Here is a 6000-nt window from a genome sequence, read left to right as displayed (position 1 = left end):
TTAATTTAAGTAGTTTTTTTGATTTTTAGCACTGTAGCAGGTTGTGGTTTTATTGGGGGTACAGGGTGAAAAGTTATTGAATTATAATTCATTTAGAATTCATTTTTAATTAATATTAATTATTTAATTCATGATTAATTATGTTTGTGCAATTGTGGTTATTTTAAAATTTTATTTTAGGTGCAGGTTGGGGGGTTTTAGGGGTACAGGGTGGGAAGTAAATTAATTATAATTAAGTAATAATTAGGGTCTGGCTACGATGTGACTCGGAAAGCCTCCGACTGCAGGTCTGATGCTTTCTGAGTCACATCGTAGGTTTCACTTCCGACTGTGGCATTACAATGCAGGCAGTCTAAAGTGAAACCGGCTGGTCATTCCAGCTGGATTCCGCTGGGCTCAAGGAGCCGTCGGGAGTACAATGATGGTTTCCATCAGGCTTTCCATGTCGGGCTTTCTGACATGGAAAGCCTGCCGAAAAGCAACTTTGGAGGCCCCTTGCAGGGCCCCCTTCTCCCTGCGACCTCCGGTTGAGGACCAAGGGATACCTATGGTGCCCCCCATTAATGCCTGCCCCCTGTGGGGGCACCTTGAGGTGCCTGCCGCATGGTACTGGAATTAATAGAAACTCCCATTCCTCTATGGCAATCTGACCGACTCAGGGGGGTTTTAGGGGTACAGGGTGGGAAGTAATTTGATTATAATTAAGTAATCATTAGGTTCTGGTTACGATGTGACTCGGAAAGCCTCCAACCGACTCCTTGTCATAATTGTTTCTGACTGACTCAGGTTCGGCGAGTCCGACCGACTGATTACGTTATTTCCGAACACCGTTCGGTCGGACTCACATTGACTTCAATGAGAGCCTGTGTTCCGACCGACAACACAGGCTCCCATTGAAAAAAAGGGTTGGTTGTGGAAAACCTTGCACCCTGTTGCAGGCACCCCATGGTGCCTGCCAAAACTATTCATAGTTTGAAAGAGGGGTCCCATGGGTATCCCCAGGGGCCCCTATCGGAGGCTTCTGGTTGAAGGGGGTCTTGCTACGGGCCCCCAGAGTTAGTTTCTAGCAGCTGTCCCATGTCAGACAGACCGATTCAGAAAGGCTGTACAAATCCCATATTGTAATACATCAGTCAGAAACGCAGTCCATAGACCTGTACAATTCGGCTCCGACCGACTTGGAATCTCCGAATGACATTCGGAACAGAGTTGGAGAGACCGAACGGTTACTTTCTATCATAATCGGCCGGTCCAAAATGTTTCCGAGTTGGTCGGAAGCAGGGGTTCCGACACGGGTTAGGAAAATCCAAATGCCGTTTGGAGCCTTTCAGACCGATATCGTAATGAGGCCCTTAGTTTTTAATTAATATTAATAATTGTTCAATTACATTTTTTGAACTACGTTTTAGTTGTGAGTTTTTGGTTTTGTAGGGTTATAGGGTGGGAATTAAATTAATTTTAATTAGGTGAAAATTTATTTTTAATTGGTAAAAAATATTAAATTGATAATTTATTATGTTAATTGTGAAATACATCTTTGGTTAAGTCACCTTTTATAAGCGTGTTGTGTGTTTTGTAGGGGTATGTTGTGGGAAGTAAATTTAGTAAAATTAGGTATTAATTTTCAATTAATGATAATTAGCTAATAGACAAATATTTATGTTAATAGTGTAAATGATTTTTTTTTAAATTAGGTTTTAGGTGAAGGATTATGAGTTTTGTAAGTGTATAGGGTGGGAAGTAACTACATTCTAATTCTTTCAAAAATATTTTTGTGTTAATAAATAATTTTTAAATAATATTAAAATTTAAAATAATATTGTAAATTGTTAAGTACATCAAATATTTTTGGGGGGTGTGTGTGATGTACTTTTTGTATGTGTAAAGCATGTTTGAGTTAATTTATAATGATTATAGAATTGAAAATGATGTTAAATACGTACATTAAATATTTGATACATTAAATATTAGGAGGCTGATTATGATAGGGCCATGAAAGGCTCCGACCGACGGACGGAGCCTTTACGTGCCGCATTTCTGCTTTCCGACAGCCACATTACAATGCTGGCGGTCAGACACTACACTGGCCTGCCTTTCCAGCTGGCTTCTGACTGCCAGTTGAAGGCCTGCCCATGATCCCAAAGGACAGTCTGCCCACCATTGGGACTACGATGCACGGTTTCCAGCAGGGTTTCCAGGCCGGCCTTTTTGACATGCAAAGCCTGTCGGAAAGTGTGTTTGGGGGCCCCTAGCAGGACCCACTTGTGAGCGCGGCCGAGGAGCCCCCAAGTTAATCCCTGCACCCGGTGGCAGGCACCTTGAGGTGCCTGCCACGGGGTGCAGGTATTAACACCGCCTCCCATTTCCATGTACTAAGGCCAGTTTACGGGCGTAATACATGCTCCCATAGGGAAATGTCAGAATGCGATAAACAATGTTCGGTCGCATGCTAAACAGGAGGTCAGGACCGCCGATCAGAGGTCGATCGGTCCCAGTTCCGAGACGGTTCCGCCGAACATGGTAATAGGCCCCTAGGTGTGAGTTGTTGAAGTTGCAGGAGTAAATGGTGGAAAGATACTTAAGTATTATTAATTTATCATTACTTAATTTTTAATAATAAATGTTTAAGATTTAAATATGAGAATGTTGAAATTAATAATCTTTTAATTTATATATTTAGTGTGAGTTGTTTTATTTGTAAGGATAAATGGTGGGTGGGAATTAACTATAATTAATGTAGGAATGCCTTTTTGTTATTCATTTGTTAAGTATTAATTATGTAACATTTGTAAATATTTTTTTTTTTACATTTTCAGATATATGTTGCATTCTTTGTTGAAGTATAGGTTTGAATGTAACAAGTTAATACAAATATAGGTAATTATTCTATAAAAATATGTTATTTATTATGTGTTAATTGTGTTGTGTTTTTCAAATGTAAATAATATTTTACTTATTAGTTGTTACGTTGAAAATATTTTTTTTTATTTTAATTATAAAAATATTTGTAGTTACTTATGATATTTAACAGTGTAATACATATTTATTTTATCAAATTTTTGATATAATATGCATTTGTATTTTTTTCACATACTTCATATTTTGAATTGTTTACTATGTTTTTAAATCACTTTATTATGTTGAAGAGAATTTATTTGTTTCTAATGTTGCACTGACTGGAGTGGAAATAGTAAATGTTATCCCTTTGTAATCAAAACGTTCCCTACTGCTGCGCTGACTGAAGTGGGTATAGTAAATTGTACCCATCCGCAATGCAACACTTTCCCTACTGGTGCACTTATTGGAGTTGGAATAGTAAATTTTACCCCTCCGCAAACCAACACTTTCCCTACTCTTGAACTGACTGGAGTTGGAATAGTACATTTTACCCCTCCACAATCAAACACTTTCCACTGAGTGGAATGGTTGTAGTAAATGTTACCCTTCCGGACTCCAATACTTTCACTACTAGTGCAATGAATGGAGTGGGAATAATTAATTTTACCTCTCGCAATCCAAGATTTTCTCTATTGCTACACTAACTGTAGTGGGAGTAGTACATTTTATCCCTGTGTGATGTAACAGTTTTTCTACTGTTATGTTGCATGAAGTAGGAGTAGTACATTTTATTCATCCTTGGTGCAACAGTGTGCCTACTTTTGTATAAATTGTGGTGGGAATATTATATGTATTAAATGTAAAATGTTATAATTTATTTTATATTGTTACAAATTATATGATCATGTTTTTGTTTATTTAAAATATTCATATTTAGAATTATTAATGTTTTTTATGTGTTAAATATCTTCACTAAATTGTAAGTTATATATGTTGTTTACTTATTTATTTTAAAAATAAAAGGGCTTGTTTTTAAAATATTTTATATTTTTGGTATATGCCTATTTAAATAAACATTAAGGGGGCGATTTCGATGTTGGACGGAATTGCTTCCGCCCGACACCAACTTATTACCGGGACCGACTGACACCCGGTCGGCGGTCCCGCCTGCCTCATTAGGATGTTCGGTCGCATTTTTTTTTTTTGCATACTTCTATAGCGCGAACTCGACCCGAAGGTTTTGGAGCGCTTTAAATGAGCACCGTATTTACATCACACATTCAGGCACGCGGAGATTAAGTGATTTGCCCAGAATTACAGGATGTGGACGTGACCTCGAGGCTCGAACCCTGGTTTCTGGCACCAAAGTCGGCAGTTTAAGCCGACAGACCACATCCTCTGCATTCCAACATTTCCCTATGGGAGTATGCATTATGGTCGTAAACCGACCGTAATACATGCTCCCACAGGGAAATGGGAGGTGTGGCTTATCCCTGAACCCCGTGGCAGGCAAGGCATCTCAAGGTGACTGCCACGGGGTACAGGGATCAACAGGGGAGTACCAAGGGTGCCCCCTCGTCCCCCAACCGGAGGCCGCACACTCAAGGGGACCCTGCTGAGGGCCCCAAACAAGCTTTCTGACATGGTTTCCATGTCAGACAGACGGGCATGGAAGCCATGCCAGAAACCGTGCATGGTAATCCCAAGGGCAGGAAGGCCCACCCTTTGGGATTACGAGCCGGTTCTGACTGGCCGACGGGCTCCTTGAGCCTGTCTGAAGCCAGCTGGAATGACCGGACAGTTTCAATTCCGACCAGCTGCATCATTATCAGCCGGTCGGAACTGAAACCGACCGCCATCGTATCGTAATAGGCCCCTAAATATATTTTGTTTTATCAAATTTATGTTCCTATTTAATATATTTAATATTCAAATGTATATATATTTAAAAAACAATATTGTATTCAATGATAGTAATGACTACATTTGTTTTCCTCCATATTTTTGTACTTACCATTATAAGTATGGGATGACAATATTTTTACAACGATATTTTGGTCATGATATTTTGGAATGTGGATATTTTCAGGGGCGAAATTTTGTCAGTGAACCTCCAAAAACATTTGTAGATGGTACAAAAAGTGCTACCTTCTCATTGAAGTAGATCTAACAGTACCATAAAGAATTTTCATGGACAATTACCATATATTTTCCATTTTCATCTGAGGTAAGTGTCCTTCCCAGATTTAATCTTGTGACTTCAGTTTTTCATCTATTGGTGTGTCCAGTACCAGTGCTGGAGTGGGAAGTTTTCAAGTCCTGATCCATTAGACATATTTCTTTCTCAGCTCTTGCTTGAGTCATTACCCACGAGATTAGCTGAAAGTATTTAAAAATAGAGAGGGACCCTTCAGTTCTTTCTTTCCATTGCTCTCAAGTGAAAGGTCTGACTTTATCCAATAAATTACCCCATCATCTTATACTTTCTTTTTTAATTTGCTATGCATAATCATTCATTCAGAAACATAGGAGTCCCCTACTAGTCCCAAATGAAGCAAATTTAGCATAACATGAAATTCTGTAACTGATCTAACCTCATACAACAATCAGTCTGCTGCTTGAAGGATCATTAGTCTAACCTTTTTAAAAACTCTAGGTGATCTAAATTTGAAGAAAAAGTCCTCATTTAACCCACAAATGATCGCAATCTCACACTCTGGAGACAGGCAGCCTGTGGGGGGAGGAGGACTAGATGACAGATCAGGATTAAAAACTGTTTTATGATATGAAACAACAACAGGATCTAATGGGCATCTGGTGAATTAGGCATTCTATTACTAGACAATCTACACTTTTAGCACAGTCCAGAAGTTGTCATCTGAATCCACTGTGAAGATATACCTATCAAGGGTTCAAGCAGAGGACAGCTGCATGCTACTGGACACGGCTGAGGCATCAGAGAGCTCTATTAGATGAAGGGACCTTAAGCTATGTGGAAATAGATTGGCAATTGATTTGCCCAACTCTAAACGTAGTTTCATCTTGAAGTGAATTGAGTTGCTGATGTCTAAACTTTGAAAGACCATCTGGAATAGCTGTCAAAGGTAGGGGCCAAATTATTCCACAGACATCTATTATACCAGAAAGTAATCCACAAAAATG

Source organism: Triturus cristatus, chromosome 3_2 (assembly GCF_964204655.1).
Source record: "Triturus cristatus chromosome 3_2, aTriCri1.1, whole genome shotgun sequence".
Taxonomy (NCBI): domain Eukaryota; kingdom Metazoa; phylum Chordata; class Amphibia; order Caudata; family Salamandridae; genus Triturus; species Triturus cristatus.
This window is presented reverse-complemented; position numbering follows the sequence as displayed.